Source organism: Pinus tabuliformis, chromosome 3_2 (genome assembly GCF_031772625.1).
Source record: "Pinus tabuliformis cultivar Carrire ecotype Pingquan chromosome 3_2, CPIR1, whole genome shotgun sequence".
NCBI classification, from domain to species: Eukaryota; Viridiplantae; Streptophyta; class Pinopsida; order Pinales; family Pinaceae; genus Pinus; species Pinus tabuliformis.
In genome coordinates, this window is record NC_142302.1 from 1,056,373,574 (window position 1) to 1,056,393,593 (window position 20,020).

Sequence of the window (20,020 nt, forward strand, 5' to 3'; positions counted from 1 at the left end):
TGTGGTATTCATGATTATACACATGTTTCTATTATACGGATGACTTTTCCCATATGTTGGATCTTAGATTTACAGATGATCCTTCTCATTTGGATGGCTATGCCCATACCATGGATCCTTTCATATAGTCCTTATCATCCGGATGGTTGTTTCCATACCGTGGATTTATTTTTGATATTAGATATGTATATGTATATGCATACTTGATTCGCAGGTCTCCTGACAGTGGTTTTCCTTGTCCTTGCAAAAGCTCGTAAATCATCTCACCCATCACTCCCCATTATTCCTTCATGCTTTAGGGGGCATCTGTTACATAGTATTTTATCACAACTCCTACGCCTTCCTGTGACATACCCCAAAGTGCCCGAAACATGATCATTATGTAGTGTACTCATTCATATATGAAGCTCAGATCCTTCCTAAGACATTGATTGGAAAATGCCTTGAGCTTCATGTGAAGGATATAGATCTTAAACCCTAATTTGAGAATCATCGCCCTTATGATACAAAAAACCATGATGGTCACTTGTTGCATTATACTCGACCTGTGATGTCATCGCTCAGTTTACTTGTATACCCACGATGGTCCCAAAAAGGAAATTTTCCCAAAGAGGATGAGAAGCTTCATGATTTAGAATCTTCCAAAGCAGTGAGTTGGAGGTTGTTCGACATAGATGAGGTTGAGTTCTCCCAACTTAGCCTCTTCTTCTTATCCCTATGAGATACCTCCTTGAGATGAGGGCCTAATCCTATATTTGGAGAGATCCTAACTCCATTTCCCAGCCTATCTATTCATCCTCTCCCATTCCCAAATGTTTGGTCTATGTTTATTTGCACCCTTATGCTAAGATTGTGCCTATATGCTACTCATTTGGCTTGGAGAAGGAGCACTTGGAGAGCTTAGCTTGGACTTGGACATTCTTTCAAGGAGAGGATATCAACATCAAGGCTTGGTTGTATGATTCCCCTCATTTTCTATTCATATACAACTGCCGGTTCATTTTCCATTGATGTGTATGCTCATGTATCATCTATCTTAACATTCCCTAATCAGTTAAGTAGGTTTCTTTTGAATATTCTATTTGTATTTTCATGTTTTGTTGTGTCTTAGTATCTTGTGGATGTGCATAAATGCTGTGAGCTGTAGGAATGAGCCCGCGACGCAAGTTATTCAAGATCTTCAACAAAGGATGACTTGATAGCATTAGAACAAGGTATGCCATCTTCTTCGTCTCTCTTTTCAATTGTAACTTAGGAAATTGTCTAGTAGATTGTCATGTAGGTTTCTAGTCCCACTCATTAGGCTAGAGGGATCATCTCTATCTGCAGAGAGGATTTACCTTGACAATAGCTAGTGTGCTACAGAGGCCCAAGCACAAGTGTGCTACACAAGAGATGCACAAAGATATGTGCCCTTTGGCATAAAACACTCTATAAGGGAGATCAAGAATATCACAAGATGATGAAATACAAATGAGAGTTGTGGTGTATTTATACACAAGAAGGGATCTGCCCAGGGGTTAATGAGCCTACATGTACAAATTTATTGGGTTGGTCTTATCATCTCCCTTGTATTCCAACAAATGATGATAAATGATCAAAGCATGGCCTTAGCCATAATGAAAAATACATTAATGATAGATATAAGTGTTTTGAGGCATGAAGATTACACTCATAATTCTAACAAAATTCCATGTCTCTAAAAATTGATTTCACCTAGTAGAAATCTCTCCTAATTTCCCTATTGCGCTTAAAACAAAAAACTCCCACCCAAACAACAATTGAGGAAAAATTATCCTAACTAAACTTTTTCATGTTTCTTAGAATACAAAATTATAACCATTGCAAAATTGAAAAGGAATGAACTTTGCATCTATAAATATTGATTCCATGGGAAAGAAATCCTTCCTCTCCCTTATGGTCTTTAAGCCTTAATAATTGTGGGTTGTGTAGGTTGAAGAGAATGCAAGTTGCTTGTTGGAATTACTACTAATGTGTAACACCTCCCATTTCACACTATTTTTTTTTTCCTAATTGAAGATTATTCTTAATTTAGTTTTATGGAACTCTATTAGCAATGTGAAGTTTTCTTCTTCTATAGTGAATTCAATATTATTGGACTTCCTAACATTGGTATTGAATCATAACAATACTCTTGAAAGGTTCATAAAGTTTGAAGTCACAAAAATTTACATTTTTAACTAGAATTGACTATGGTTGACACTTCCTTGGCCTTATACTTTGTCGTGAACTATTTTGCATTTATGATTTTGTAATCTCAAAGGTCTATATGTGGTAGGTTTTTCCATGGCTAGTTAGGTACTAACCTCTTATTATGGTTCAAAAGCTTAAAGTGTTTGGAACTTTCTGACATTCCCAGGTAATTTTTAGAAACCCTATGGTGACTTTGAATTTTTCTAAATCTTCCTTAAACCCTCATTCTGATGGCTAATAGATATTTCATTTTGGTTCAGATTTAGTCGATTTAGATATGTATACTTTCCTGTATATTTTTGTAACATATTATGAGTTACATATATAATTTTCTTGTTCGACAATTTGCTTCCACCAATTCATCTGATAGTTTCAAAGAGCTTTTATTTTCAGCTTCACAGTTATAGAAAATGTCAACCTAACTACAAATTTCTTTATTGTATGAAGGGCCTATACTCAAATGTTTGGCTTAGGAACAATTTTTTTTGAATCAAATTGGGATTTTGATATTTGCCGAACATTAGATGCTTCACATATTAGAATATCACGTCATACATTTGAAGAATATTTAGTATATGTTAGATGATGTAAATTACACCATTGTATTAATACTCTGTCTATCCCACTAGTGAACCAAGGTCCCATTAGCATTTATGTGAATTCTTAAATTAAATAAGAACTTAATACCAATAACTTGTGGATATGAGCCCTTAAGCAAAATGATAGAGTAGGGCATTCAGAAATGCATCCACATGCACCCACATTACTGGGAAAACTTCAACCTACATAGTTGTATGTTGGAGTTGTAGGTAGTGATGCATAGGCATCAGAGGGTATTTCTGACACTAGAAAATATGATATTGATGGATATTTTCAAATACATATAGTTGGAAAATTTGGCTTCGTACCCCAAAAATTCGACTGTCATGTCAAATTTTACTTGCAGTTTTTGTATTTTATTTTAAAAAATATCTTATCATCAGATATCCAATGATACTTTAGTTATATATCCAATGATAGTTGAATGTTCATAAGATATCCGACAAACGTCTAATTTTCATCGAATATATGATATTTGACTAGCTGAATTACTCATCAAAATACTATAAACATTACACTTTATTTATTACTTGTACATTAACATAAACATCACATTTATATGAAATGTAATATCATAAACATTACACTATATCTATGAAATATATATATTTAAAAAAAATATAAATAAGAAGGTTGATAATAAGAATGCAACTTGCCTTGAATGAAATCAGAAAGTAAAACCTTTTATTAGGCATTCCCTTTATCGCTGCAATCCAACGAGCCAATTTAAAAGGTTTTTTTTTTTTTTTAGTGTGTGTCGCATATCAACTTTATGGTATACTTATTACTCTCATTGGTAGCAGTGAAGTATTGTAAGCTAACTTCTTGGAAGTCGAGTGTAAGAAAGAATAACAATGAAGGAGGAAGAGCTAATTTGATGCCAGATATAGGAATGATACCCATGTTTCCCCAGGGTTTCCATCATAACCATTCTTCTAGATGACAGAGTCTGATTCCTCCCCAAAACCTCCTTTGACGATGGAAAAGACACATCTCCAACTAGAGTTCGAATAACATGCCTGACTTTCTAGGCAGAAGATTACCATCAATGTAGGAAGAAGACAAAGATGATGAGGCTCAGGCTCGACCATGGTTTCCATAATTGGAGAAGGTGAAGGAATCCATTCAAAACCTCAGAGGGTTTGTGTTTATTAAGCTGAATTGGAGCACCCCCAAGGACATTGCCTAGATTGCGACTAGTGGTACACTTAAATTCCTTTTTTTAGCGAAATCATTCTTCTATTGAGGGCATATAATAGCTTAGTTAACGATCTCTTCCAGGCCTTTGATTCCAGCGAAGATAAAACCATTGATAGGCCCTTTAGGTCAAGAGGATGAAGCTTAGTGTATCCATTATTGGGGTTCTAAAGACTGTGGATAATGATTTTGGAATCATTGATCAGTCCTTTAGCTTCCAGAAAGTAGTTGAGGCTTCACGTAATACTGTCAATAAATCCCATGTGGAGGTAAAGGGAGAAACCAATGGAGTGGGGGCAGTTAAGTTGATGGGCTACAATTCAAGTGATATTACACTTAATGCGATGTTCAAGAGTAGAGATGTAGATTGTTGTCTTATACCTGATATATCATTTTATCTGGAGGGTGAAGGGGAATTGTTTGAGTTTGTGGAGAAACGATTGGCAGAGAATGGGAATTTTGTCCGTATAGTTGCAGCGAGAGTTGTACAAGAGTTGATCCCTCAAGGCCTTAATTAAAAGGAGAAGAGGAATGAATCTAGTAATCTCGTGGTTTTGGATGCTGGCCCTTGTCTTTGGAGTGAGCAGAAATAGTGATGGAATAAACATCACCCCAATGAGATATTTACAGTGAAATATGTTGACCCAACTTATATGGTCAGGGATGTGCTAGAAAATGCTACAAATAATCTATATTGTACTATGCTTGCTCATTCTTCTATACATTGGGTCATGGCTAGATATACTGGTTTTATGTTAGAATTAATTAATGGAATTTATGCCAACATTCCTATGGATCAGGTTATTGTTGATCAACACTTTATGAATTTCAACAATCACAAATGGGCATGGAAGAGGTCTGTTACTAATCAAGTAAATGTTTCCTGGATTACAAATCTCAGAAAGAGGGATTGATCTACAAATTATTATGACAATCAATATGCTTCTCATATTTGTTTAAAGGCAGGCCTACATCCAAATGTTTTAGGTTAGATGCTATATATTGTCTAATTAGTATTTATCCATCATGAAATCCTCTAGAATTGGTATTCTTTGGTAGATCCAATTGAATTTTCACTTTCTTCCTCTTTATTTTATTTTTCCTGTCACACTAATGTGGGGTTCATCAACATCAAAGTGGAGGGCTAATTAGAGGTTTTCTCTCTTTGATGTCCCTTTCAAGATCCTGGAATTTTTATGAAACTGAATTAAGTTGCTGGCCTCTAGGATCATAAGATGAGAGAAAGCTAGGTTCATCAAGGTGAGGTTATCTTCGACATTCCTATTACTGCCCAAGAATGTATTGATTGGACCAAGGAGTAAAGCTAGAAGGCTCTCGTTAAGGCCTATGACAAGGTTGATTGAAGCTTTATTACACATGCTAAAGTAGTTGGTTCTCATTCAATTAGTAGTTTTTTTTGCAATACCTCAGCTTTGGGTAAGAGTTAACAAAAATCTAATTTAAACCATTCCTATCCAAAGTTATACCTAAACAAGGTTATCCCTTGACATCTCACTTTTAGGATATAACTACAGGCTCTCTTATTTGATAAAGGAAAACTGTATTGAAGGCCTTAGATTAAGGATATTCTGCGTCCTAGTAGTTTGGAGGCCTGTAAGTTATGTCCACCTTGTAAATCACTCAATCTAACACTAACGCTAACCAAGGGATCAATGGAGGAAACTTTGTAGTGTAGGTGCTCTTATTTGTTAAATGAGGATTGTATTGAAGGCCCCAAATTAAGGCTATTGTGCTTCCTAGTGGTCTGGTGGCCTTATGTCCACCTCATAAATAACCTAGCCTAACACTAAAGTTTATTGAGGGATCAATGGATAAAATTTCTTAGTGCCTAGGTCCTAAACACCCATGTTGTTGTACTGAAAAATATTATAAACAAGGAAAACATAAAAACTCTTATATTGGATAGGAAAACTATTCCAGAGGCATCCCACAAAATGGAAAGTTACTCAACCAAGACAAATAATCCCCTTCGGTGTAAATATTTCCCTTATTGAGCTTTATAGAAAGACTTAGGCCCATGAGAGGGTTGTTTGAGGCTTCATTAGACATGCTAAAGAAGCTGGTTCTTCACATTTTTTTTCTAAAATACAATTAGTATGTTAATACCTTAGCTAGGGTAAGAGTTAATAGAAAATTCGTTTAAACCACTCCTATCCAAAAGTCCACTTAAACAAGGCTATCCCTTGAAACCTTAGATTTACGATATAACTACAAGTGCTCTAATTTGTTGAAAGCAGATTATATTCAGGGCCCTAGATTAAGGATATTATGTTTCCTAGTCGTCTGGTGGCCAGTTACATCCATCTTGTAGGGAACTCAACCTAACACTAAAGTAACTCAGAGATTAATGGAGAAAATTTTGTAGTGCCTTAACACCAATGTTGTTGTAGCAAAAGATTTTGTAAATCAATGGATAAACCTTTGTAGTGCCTTAACACCTATGTTTTTGTAGAAAAATATTTTGTAAATGAGGAAATAGAGAAGCTATTATGTTGGATAGGGAAACTATTTCCCAAAAAATTTCATAATAGAAAATTAATCAACCAAGACAAATTATTAAGCATTAATAAATCCCCTTCCTTATTGAGATCTAGACATAGATAAAAGGTAATATTGAAGCTATGTTATTGAATACTTCTCTCATCATCCCATTGTATTCTTAATACCTACCGAATATGGATCCTTCATCAATCCATACCCAAAATGGATAAAGCATGGATTTATAGGAGATATATATGGGATTTTTCTAAATAAATCTAAGATAAATCCCCATAAAAAATAACATAAATGAGCATGCCTAGCAATTTTAGTAGCTAAACAACAAAAACTATGTTATTAGACTAGATATTTGACAAGCCCAACTATTACCTCTTCTTGTGTAAATGTTTTGATAATGCATGTGCATAACAACTAATAAATTCATGTTTAAATATGATTTTATCATGTGGGATTATTTTGACACTATGTCTCTCCATGGAATCTGATTAGAATTAGTATCAGACTTATTTTTGTTTGTCATTCTATATATGTTGTGTTTAGTGGTATTGTATACACATTTTTCTTAAAAATGGGTCCCTACATTCATATCTATATTAATATTAATATCCTAGTAACTTAGTCAAGTAAGGGTAGGATGAGTGGTTAAGATGGGTTAAATCCCTTGCCACCGTAGCTTGATTCCCCGAAATTACATGTTAAGCCTGTTATGATGAGGGTAGAGAAATAGAGAGCCCCATGGAGTCACTTTGTTCATATTCAATACGAGACATCTCGGTTATTTACAATTCATATATTCCTCGTATATTCAGGATACATGATGTTGGATATACTCTTGGTGTTATAATGACATATAGAAGCTTTGATCCTGAGCCTTGCCTAGATTACTCCAACGAATTACTAATTCACCATGGTTTAAAAAAATAACTGAGGCTTGACCGTAAGCTTCAAAAATGGAGTTGTTGAGACCTTACCATTATGGGTAGGCTTCTCACAATTGAACTTCTTCTAAACTATGTACAGATGGACATCTCTTCTACTCCTCGATAATTATAAATAGACTCCTTACAGATGGAATTCTCTTTTAGAACAAAGCTTTCTTTGGGAAATCATGGGGAAAAAGAGGCCTATCTCTATTGGTGTGTGGTGTTTGCAGCTTTGCACATTGATCTATGCTCATAAGGATTATTATTTGCAGGTAAATGAGTTGTAAGGGAGATTTACCAGGAGCCCCATGGTAGATTTTATTAAGACATCATTTGGAAACAACCCATGGAGATGGCATTAGTGGTTTTTTAGACTTGATAATGTGATTGAAGGGGCTCTTCCCACTAGACATCTTGTTTCAACTACATGGACTTTTTGAGTCAGATGCTATTACCAATCCCTTCCATATATGCTACATTATAAAGTAAGCTAAGGATGATATCACATATGCTGCTTAAAGGACAAGCTTTTAGAATTTCTACCCCCTTCTGTTAGGGACTTATGGAGCTTCCATAGTACCTATGGTCTTGTATTTTTTCCAGTAGCAGGTTTAGTTGCTTTGCAATGAGAAGAAATGATCAACAAGACTTTAGAAACAAAAAATAAGTAGAGTGATTTTTTTTGGTTAATTAGATTTCACATGTCACCTACAAGTTCAAAGTAGTAGGGATGAGCCATAGTGATTTTATCCAAATAGGGGACAGAATTAGCCTACACAAATTTATGTTTCTTCTTTTTTCCACATAGGAGGTTCTCCTTTCTCTTGTGCAGGTCATCAAGTCATGCAGTTCATAAAGATGCATACACGTGATCCCAAGTTAATTTATTTGGATGTACCCCAACCTTTGTTTGGGAATCAATAGTATTCTTTGATATATCTAATGTCAATGAATGCTTTCTCGAGTTTGTAACACCATAAGTACATTGAGACAATCCATATTGCATATCTTGTCCAATAATTCATTGAGTTGGTGTGTAGCATTGGAATGTAGGCTCATTCATTTTCAAGTGTTTTACCTCTCCCAGTGGCATCTAACTCCCATGTCATTCAAACACCACAGATCTTGCTAGGATGTACTATGGATAATACTTTGACAGATTCTTATCGTGTATTGCTTAATTGAAGAATACCAAACCTTTCAATAAAATGAAAGGTTTAGTATTCTTCAAATGTTTGTTGTTATTCTTCATACTTCTCATTCCATAAATAATGGATATGTGCATTTCCCTTGCATCTAGCAAGAGTTGAATGCACAAGTATCCCCTTTACTTGGCAGAATGTGCTACTTCATACCACCATTTCTAATTTCTCTTGAGAATTAAGAAGCCAAAAATTATATACTCAAAATTCCACGGACTTGCACAAGTCAAATTTGTTATGAGTGGTTAATTTTAAAGTTTACTATCAAACCAAAATTTTCACAATTTGAATGGCTCTCACCTATTATTTTGCAACTCTTTTTTCCTCAATTGTGGTTATATCATAATATCATTCCCAATTGTATAGGATCTAGACTGTTGTTGGAAGTTGTATGTGATTAGTGGGATTATCCTTCTTTACATTTCTTGGACCATAATAAATTTATATTGATATTTAATTAATTGTAATTTGTTACTACTGAATGAAAGATCTGGAAGATTTCAAGAGGCCTTCCTTCTTCCAAAATGGTGGGAAACCAGGCTTTCCAATTTTAAGTATGTTTTGAATCTTGATGCTTCTATGGCATAGGAAAACTAAAAAACTTGCAAATGATGTCTCTAAATATTTTGTATGTCAGTACCTATTGATTATTCCTCAATTTTATTCTACATTTTTCTACGTTAGATGGGTATTTGCACCTAGGTCAAAAGGTTCTCAAACATATCCCAAATTCCTATCTCCCATACTGGATTTGGGATGGGGACTTCATCTCATGAACTGAGATGAATCGGGATCTTCCCAGTAGGTGAGTGGGGATGGTAGACCAAGAAAGGCACCCAAACCTTGCTTTCAGGTGTGTTTGAGTACCCTCAGGTTGCATCCTTCACCCCCCCAAAAAAATTGTTTTCATTTTAAAAAGGCCCAAAAATGTAAGGATAAAACCCTCCTACAAAACTATAATCCTTCACTTACCTGACACCTTCATGCACTCAAAACAATAAATAGATTTTGATTTACTGTGAAGGAGAAAACAAGCCAGCAGTGAAGGGATTTTGATGCTCTTTTCTTGCTGAAAATTTTGTGTACAACAATAGATATTGAAGTGAAATGGACTACTTCCTTTAGTGATCGAAAGGAATTAGTCAATTTTGAAAGTAGTATGACAAATGTACTTGCCACATTATAAAATTTTTAAGACATGAGATTCAAGGAATATTGATTTCAATTTCAAATTTCATCACTAATGATCAAGTTGACTGTTCAATGCTTTTATAATCATTGTATGAATTTGAAAAACTTCAATGAAACATTGTACATGATTATGTTGTTACTTGCCGAAAATTATATTATTCAATGTGTGGTAAATTATCTTCGAAACCTTTACTAATAAAATTTTGGTAGAGGCTAAACAAATTATGGAATTGATTGTGTGGCCTTGTATGTTGGAGGAATATCTTAGAACAAGTGAGTTGAATTTATGAATTAATTTCTCCAAAGATGATCGAATTAGGATGTATTCAAGAAGTTATAAGCATTGAATAATTTTCTAAGAGAATTATGAATGGAGAAGGTGTAGGTCACAAAACAGAAAATGAAATGGTTAAGTATGGGAATGAATATCATGAAAATAAATCATTATATGATGATTCAACTTCTCAGATCTTTTCTAACTTAGGGAAGCTTGGAAATGAAAACTTTGTTTATGATGCAAATATAGGAACTAGCATTCCAAAAGTGGATGTGCTGGAAGAGTTTGAATATGACACGACTACAAAGAGAAAAACTGTCAACGAAACACCAATGGGTGAATCCAACAACAACAACAATGAGGAATCATAGGATGATCAACAAATGTATGAAGTAATAGTTGAAGGGAAGTACGAATCAAAGCCAGAAAATGGAGAGAATTCAATTGCGAAAAAGGTAGTTTTTGTGTTCTTATACTATATAGTCTATACATGTTCACTTATATTACTTGACATTCTCTTACAAACTGTTAGGCTCATGAAAGTTACAATGACATTGAATTTGTGTTCCTGTTATGAAACCAGCTCACAAAGAGATAGAAAAGAGAGATCAATGCCTTAGAATTCAGCCTCTTCGAGGGGGCAACCTCCTTTACATTACACAAATGAGAAATTCTTGGATGCTTCAAATGACAAAACATCCTTTCTATATATAGGAGTCTAAGGAGTCACAATATAACACAGTCGACCTAACAATAATAATATAAAGCCACAAAAATAATAATAGAGGAATTCTATGGGGCACAGTAATAACAATATGGGGACAATAGGGGCAAAACAATATTAATAAGGGATACAACTACAATAGTAATGGGGTAATCACTAGTATTATAGGGACCCAACATGCCCCTCTCCTTCAAAAAAGTGTTGTCCTCAACGCTTCAGTAGTTCTCGATGCTTCTGTATAAAATTCTCATCCTCCCATGTGGAATCTTCAGCGGATAAGTTATTCCACTTGATATGATATTCCGAAATTGATCTATTTCGTAACTGTTGAGTTCTTGTTTCTGTGACTGCTTCTAGTTCCAATATAATTTTTCCTTGCTCGTCAAGTTCTGGCAATATTGTTTGAACTGGGAGCTTGTCACCTATAACCTTCTTTAAACATGAACCATGGAAAACTGGGTGCAATCGAGAAGCTGCAGGAAGCTCCAATTTGTATGCCATAGTACCAATCCTTTGCAACACCTTGTACGGACCATAATACTTTTCTGATAATTTATTATCCTTCTTAGCTTGCTTGAGGGACATTTGCTTATATGGTTGTAGACGTAGGAATACCCAATCACCTACATCAAAACTTTTTTCGCTGCAATGTTGATCAGCTTGTTGTTTCATTTTATTCTGTGCCAAAACGAGGTTATCCTTTAAGAGTTGCAGGACATGTTGTTGATGTTCGATGTGATGTTCCACTGCTTGAACCTTAGAATTTTCTCTTAAATATGATGTGATGGATGGTGGCTGATATCCATAAAGTGCCATAAATGGGGTCATTTTTGTTGCTGTATGGAAGGAAGTGTTATACCACCATTCAACCAGAGGCAACCATTTGACCCATTGTGTCTATTTATCAGATATAAAGCAACAAAGATATCCTTCCAAACATTTTTTTACTATCTCAATTTGCCCATCGATTGAGGATGATAAGATAAGCTATGAGCTAACTGAGTACCAAGACAAGAAAATAATTCTATCCAAAAATTTCCAGTGAAAATGGGATCTCTGTCACTTACAATAATATTTGGGTTTCCATGTAGCTTTTGAATGGTTTGCATAAATGCAGTAGAAACTGTATTGGCTTTAAATGGATGTGATAATGCACAAAAGTGTGCATACTTGGTAAGTCTGTCAACTACTGCAATGATGACACTCTTTCCCTTAGACTTGGGTAAACTTGTGATAAAATCCATTGAAACCTCCTCCCAACATTGGCTTGGAATGGATAAAGGTTGTAATGGACCCGGTGTCTTAATTGTTTCAACTTTATTTTGTTGGCAAACCAAACATTCCGCCAAAAACTTTTGAATATCTCATTTAAGGCCCTCCCAAAAAAATTCCTTCTCAACCCTGTCGTAAGTTTTTTAAAAATCTTGAGTGCCCTCCTAAGGGAGAAGTGTGAAATTCCATAAGAATCTTTTGTTTTAGCTGGGAATTCTTACAGAGGCATAAGCGATCTTTGTACCATAACGAATCATTTTGCTAGCTAAATGTATCGGACGTACTGGAGTCTTGTTGTAACTTTCAAACAAGTGCCCACACTTCTTCGTCATTATTCCATCCCTCCCTTGCTTCGTTTATCCAATTTGGTTGGATAATAGAAATGGCACACAACAATGCTTCCACATCCTCATCCTTTATTGAGAGTGCATCTGCCACCACATTTTTCTTCCCTTTTTTGTAGATGATTTCAAAGTCATAACCCAACATCTTTGTGACCCACTTTTGTTGCTCTTCAGAGGATAATCTTTGTTCTAAAAAGTATTTAAGGCTATCATGATCCAGTTTTACCTTGAAGTGTCTTCCCATTAGGTAGGGTCGCCATTTCTTAAGTGCATGGAGTATTGCCAACGTTTCCTTCTCATAAATAGCTTTGTGTAAAAACTTTCCCTTGATTGAATGAGTTTCGAAAGAAATGGGTCTTTCATCTTGCATTAAAACAACACCAATTCCATTTACTGAAGCATCACATTCCACAATAAAGATTTTTGTGAAGTCTGGTGTAGCTAAGACCGGTGCTTGGCACTTTGCCTCTTTAAGATGCTCGAAGGCCTTTGTTGCTTCTGGAGTCCATGAAAATGCATATTTCTTCAATAATGTTGTTAGAGGTGCTGCTGTTCTCCCATAATTCTTAACAAACTTGCGATAATACCCTATCAACATGAAAAATCCTTGCATATGCTTTATGGATGTGGGGATTTTCCATTCCTTAATGGCTTTAATTTTGCTAGGGTCTACCTTAACTCCTTCATGAGCTACAATATGACCCAGATATTCCACCTCTTGTACTCCAAAGAAACATTTGTATCTTTTTGCATATAATTGTTTCTCCTCCAATGGTTGTAGCACCCTGTCAACATGTTCAACATGATCCTTCCAAGACTTGCTGTAGACTAGTATATCATAAAAAAATACTAACACAAATTTTCTAAGGAATGGTTTGACAATGGAATTCATCAAACCTTGAAATGTTGAAGGTGCATTGGTAAGGCCAAAAGGCATGACCAAAAATTTATAATGACCCTCATGGGTTTTAAATGTTGTTTTCGGAATGTCTTCAGTCTTCATTCTAATTTGATGATATCCTGAACGAAGATCCAACTTGGTGAAGTAAATTGATCCATGCAATTCATCCAGTAATTCATCAATGGCAGGAATGGGAAACTTATCTTTAATAGTGAGCTTGTTGACCTCCCTATAATCTAGACACATGTGCCATGATCCATCCTTCTTGTGCACCAATACTACTAGAGTAGAAAAAGAACTTTGACTTGGTTGAATTATACCAGCCTCTAGCATTTCTACAACCATACATTCAATTTCACTCTTTTGGGCATAGGGATATCTGTACGGCCTAATGTTTGGAGGAACACTTCCTAGAATCATATGAATAGCATGGTCATGATCACGAATAGGTGGGAGACCTTTGGGAGTCTCAAATACCTTGGAATGATTGTCCAAGAAATTTTGGAGATATGGAGAAATAGATGATTCCAATGTGGAAACATCTGGTGAACATAATTGTGCAATTACACCTCTTTGTTCTTTTCTTAGAAGCTTTGTCATATCGTTAGAGCTGATTATGTTTCCTGGTTTCCCTACAATACCCCTTAATTCAACTTCCTTTCCTTCCACAAAAAATTTCATGAAAAGTTCTTGAAAATTAAAAGCTATTGTACCCAAGGGTTGTAGCCATTGGACTCCTAGTACAACATCAGCACCTCCCATTGGAATGGAAAGCATTAGGCTAGTCAAGACATATTCTCCCATGGATAGCTTGATATTATGGCACTTTCCAGAGAAATTTATTGTTCCTCCATTTGCAACCATCACTTGACACTCTGGTGCTGGATATAAGAAGCAATTCAATTCTTTCGCTACCTTACAATGAATAAAATTGTGGGTACTTCCTGAATCAATCAACACTATTACCTTTTTCTTCTTGATTTGTCCTTTTATCTTGATGGTTTGAGGAGTGGTAATTCCCGCCAATGCATTACAAGATATGGTCATATTCATTTCTTCTTTATCTAGGCTTTTTTCCTGGAGTATATGCTCTTCTTTTGACCTTTCTTGCTCCTTTTCCTCTTCCTCTTCACAATTTATGTAAAATAATTTCTTATCAGCACACTTATGACCTTTAGTGTATTTTCTATCACAACTGTAACAAAGCCCTTTTTCTCTTTTTTCTTCCAATTTGTGTGGCGTCAACCTTATAGGTTGTGGAAGACTAGGGGAAACAACACTTCCATCTTTATAGTTGTGAGTGGTATGCTTCCTGGTTGCCATAATTTTGCTTTCCATTCTTTTTGCTAACCTGAATGCCTTCTCTAATGAATTAGGTTCCCAAAGGCGAACATCATGTTGGATATTAGCCTTTAAAGTCCCTATGAACACATCAATCCTATGCTCCTCTGGAATATTTTTTACCCTTATGTTCAATTTTTGGAACTCCTCAATGTGCTCCATAATTGAACCCTTTTGTTTGAGACTTATCAATTGGCTAAAAAAAGTGTTTCTTTTCGTATCCTCATAATGTGCTGTCAATTCTTCCGTAAAAATTACCCAAGTGATAATTTTTTTATGAGAGCAAAGCCATTGATACCATACAAACTGATTTGGTTCCAAATATAAAGTTGCAATACGTACCTTTTGTGTGTTTTGCACATTATTGAGATCGAAAAATTGCTCCATCTGTAATATCCATGTTGCGGGATCCCTTCCATCAAACTTCCTCATATCGATTTTTGGGATATGGTGGGTCTTCAATCCAACATTAGAGTCTATGGAATCATGATTAAGATTTCTTTTGTTCTCATCATGAGTTTCCCTTACTACCCTTTCACCATTAGTGACCATTTCTTGTAGCAACTTATTCATATTTATCTTCAATTCTTCCATCTTATCATCCACGCCATCAATTTTAGCGTCCATGCCATTCATCTTAGCTTCCATGCCATCCATCTTAGCTTCTACACCTTTCTTTAAACAATCCATCTTAGCTTCTACACCTTCCTTTAAACCATCCATCTTAGCTTCTACATCTTTTCTTAAACCATCCATCTTAGATTCTGTTGCTTTTTGTGCAAGTGACACTTGTTGCACTTGGTCTCATAATTTTGATATATCATGTTGCATTTCTTCCTCTTATTCATGATTCATGCTAGAGTTTTAAGATTGCTTACTAGGTGTTTTCATTTTCTTTCCTCGGGGCATCAATTACCGATTCAAACTAATTTTTCAAACCGAGCTTATGCAAAAATTAAAGAAAAACTACACACCTTTTTTCACTTTGTAGAAGCTTGATATTGAATATGATGTATCTCTGCAATTTCGGATCATCCAATTCTGAAATTGCAACCTATAGTAGCCCTCTATGTCTTATTTTCAATGCCACAAGTCTGATCCAAATTAGATTCTCCAAGGAAGAGTTATGCACAATCTCCCAAGATGACCTTATTATAGACTAGTTCAATAGAGCGAACTTGTACGACGTGCCACGAGTCACTATTTCGCCCTTTGGATCTGAAAAATATATAAAAGAAACTACAGTCCGTCCTCTTTCTATACCTTCTTATGAAATTTTAATCCGATGCTCAGAGAGAAAGTTATGACGATTTTCCCCAGGTCACTTGTTTTGAATGTAATTCAGGAGTCCGCACAAAGACCAAATTCCTCAGATCATATATCCGCAAATATAGCTCAAAATTCTCTAAAATTCGGACCCAAGATTCAGCTCGATTAATTCTCAAATGGGTTTTTGTTTTAGCTTCTGAAACATTGCAGAAAAAAAGTTATAGTGAAAATTGCACGATGACTTGTTTGGAGCTGCGAAACCCTAGAATCCAAAGCTCTGATGCCAAATGTTATGAAACCAGCTTACAAAAAGATAGAAAAGAGAGATCAATGCCTTAGAATTCAGCCTCTTCGAGGGGGAAACCTCCTTTACATTACACAAATGAGAAATTCTTGGATGCTTCAAATGAAAAAACCTCCTTTCTATATATAGGAGTCTAAGGAGTCACAATATAACCCAGCCGACCTAACAATAATAATATAAAGCCACAAAAATAACAATATAGGGATTCTATGGGGCACAATAATAACAATATGGGGACAATAGGGAAACAAAAATATTAATAAGGGATAAAACTACAATAGTAATGGGGTAATCACTAGTATTATAGGGACCCAACAGTTCCTCTCCCTTATTGCAGCAAAATATAATCTCACCTAACCATCATTTCAAGCAACTTAAGCCACCTAAAAATTACACGAGTAGTGGAAATGAATTTCCTCAGATCATAAACTCAAGAGTGTAGAATCAAGGCACATATCCAAGAACAAAGAGTACAACACAAAGTAGCAAGGGTACATTCTCAAGACTGGAGAATCAGGGCACATATCCAAGAATAAAGAGTACAACACAAAGTAGCAAATTTCAAAGAAAGGAAATGAAGCACATGATGACAATGTTAAAATCAAATCACCTTCTTCAAAGGGTTCACTTCATGGGCATGTCCGCATTGGATCTGTAAGTAAAAAATGCACTATTCCATGACCCCTTTCTCTAGCTACTGACAAAAGGTATTCTTTAGGAGTGTGACATTCTTGTGGTGAACTAGCTCGTGTTGAATCTATGTGGTCAATAATGAATAATTCCATATCTCTATTCGTTGAAAAATGACAGGTAATGGATTTCATGTTAACAATTAGATACGATTCTATCTTTTTGTTAATACATATAATTATGGAATTTCATGTAAAAATAGGTTAAGGAAAATTAATCCTTGAAGAAACTGTTAGTCTTTTACTAGTTTCTATTTATTGGTATTAATGCCACATGGTATTTATTTGATTGTGTTAGTTACTAGGACATGTTCCATATGAAATAAAATTACTCATGATTGATGATTTTAATTTGGATTATAATTTATTGTATAGTCACCTACAAAATCTTCTTCCTCATTGAAAGGGGATTGTTCCTCATTGAAAGTAGCATTACACTTGTATTTCCACAAAGATCCAATAGTGGACAACCAAATCATGTGCCATAAAAATTTGCAGTTGTCCCTTGTTGGGTGATTTAGTTGTCTACTAAATCCCTGTCATTTAAGTTATCAATCCAGGGTATCGTAAAATTAGAAGCAAACCAAAATATATGGGACCTTAGATGAAACAGGTGCAGGAAGTTTGTTTAGAATGGAAATGCATATTACAAATCTAAACTATCAAATCTATTTTATGAAAGCATAAAAAATGTTTGATCAATGGAATTATTTTACTTTAGAAGATAGAGAAGAGTCTCTTGTTCAAGAGTCCTGATTGTCCTTCTACAATCTTCCTATAATAACATTACCAAACACCTAAGAAAGCAAGAAAGAAAGCATGTAAATGAAAGCAAGTAAATATTGTTTTCAATTCAATTCTTAGCTTATGGAGAAGAGTCTCCTAACTTAGGAGGACTTGATTTCCCTTCTCACATAAAAACTATATACTGAAAGGGAATCAATATTCACATAAATGTAATCTAGGAAAGCTTATGAGAAAGTAAATCTTATTTCAATTTAATCTAGCTCATGGAGAAGAGACTCCTAACTTAGGAGTTCCTGGTTTTCCTTCTCACATCAAAACTAGCCACTGAAAGGAGATCAACCTTCACACAACAAAACATGGCCATAACATGAATTCATATTGAAATTATCTACAATTATTTACAACAAAGAAATAAGATGAACATTAGAATTAAAATTAGTATATTCACAACATTACTTTACAACAAAGTGCACTTATCTTAGTATGGGGATCCTTCCATTCCTCAATGAGCACACATGAAAAACTATCACACGTTAAGAATCAAAAAACACTCATAACTCATGATTTGGGAAAATGATATTATTCATGTTGAATGAACAATCATAAATTTGGTGCGAATGAATTACTGATAATTGTTTTCTCTCCCTCCTCTATATCATAAAATGATTTGGAGGATGCTCTTCTTATTTATACATGAATTAGGGATATCTACTCAATAAATGTAGATCCCTTAAATATCTACTAGACCCATAATTGTCTCAACTTATCCCTAAATACTAGATACAAATCCCATGACACATCAAAATCTCCATGATCTTTCTCCTTGGAATATGGTCCACCTCTTGAGTTGAAATTCGAATTTGATCTTGGGAGGCCACATAAGGGTGCCTTGGAAACTTCCAAATGATCTACACATGTCATCAAACTCAAGCCACTTTTAGGTATAAGCAAATACATGTTATTTCTCTAACTTTTAATCATAAATTCACTCTAAATACATGAAATTAATAAATTTGGAAAATGAAAATATAAACTCATATGGTAATGGAAATATAGGGTTATGTAATGATAATATGATGAAATGAGGTGACAAAATGAGGATAAAGGTGAAAATGGAGTGAACATTGATGTTAATTTGGCGGCCCAACATACCCCCCAACTTAAGTTATTGCATGTCCTCATGCAATGATTCGATCTTTTGAATTGTCTTGCTTTTACATGAACTTTGGCTGATATCAATTTTTTTAATTTCACATAATTTTCTTTTTGACAACTTTGTTCCTTTTTGCAAAGTCTTCTCTCTTAAAAACATTTGATTGCAACATATTATTTTGGTTGGTTCTTGTGTGACAACCAAAATTTGTTTAGTATTGGTTCTTGTGTAACAATACTTTCATTGTTTTTGTGTTGCATCAAAAAAATTTGAAAACATTTAGTCAACCATTCTTTCTTTGATCATTATTTGCAAAACATGTTACATCTGAATCATAATGCAATAGGAGTTGTTTGGATAAAGTATGTTGGTTAGGATGATATATGTAGAAAGGACATATATGACATATGGAAGGTGATAATGGAGTATGGATGTGAATATGAACATGGTGAAACATTTTCCAAAAATTATAATTTTAGTATTAAAGGAATTGTATGATAAAAAGCTAGAAAAGAACATACCTTTACTTACCTGAGTGGACAAACTGTGTATATGTAGAAATGTGTAGCTCCTGCTGTTGAATCATGGAATGAAGAATACAAGAATGTGATCTGTGTCTTGGTTGCATATATGATGGATGAAGTTGTGAATGTGGATCTTTTATTACTATTACTGAACCTGTTGAATCTTCTCTTGAATCATATAGTCTTCATCTTGTCCCATGTCGTGGCACAATTCTTTCCATGTGAATGAATGTGTCGATGTCGAACATGGAAAGAAGTCATTGGATTACCGACCATTGATGAATGTCATTAAACAATGCGAGGCAAACTCACCATTAATGTCAATGAGTACCAAGGTACCCAAGTACATCTTGCGAAGTGCGAATGAATGAGCTGATGTCGAGCTACTTGCAACATCCAACAAACAAGAGACATTAATGTATTCCCATTGTTTGTTGGCGAGAAGACTTGCCATTAAGGCATGCAAGCCTCAAGGTACTAATAATGACTCTAGTCTTTGTCACAGATAAGGTGTTGAGGTCGATGGGTCAAGACTTTTTGAAAGGTGGGCCTTAAGGAATCCCACATCAGTCAACTCGAGTTCGCACAAATGATTGGTAGGACTATAGATACAAGATGTTATTGTCAA

General features: G+C 35.0%; 1 pseudogene; it reads left to right on the forward strand.

Annotated features, from left to right (window-relative positions):
- Positions 1-4,148: 4,148 nt before the first annotated feature.
- On the forward strand, positions 4,149-4,529 carry LOC149184239 (ATP-dependent 6-phosphofructokinase 2 pseudogene; annotated as a pseudogene).
- Positions 4,530-20,020: the final 15,491 nt, after the last annotated feature.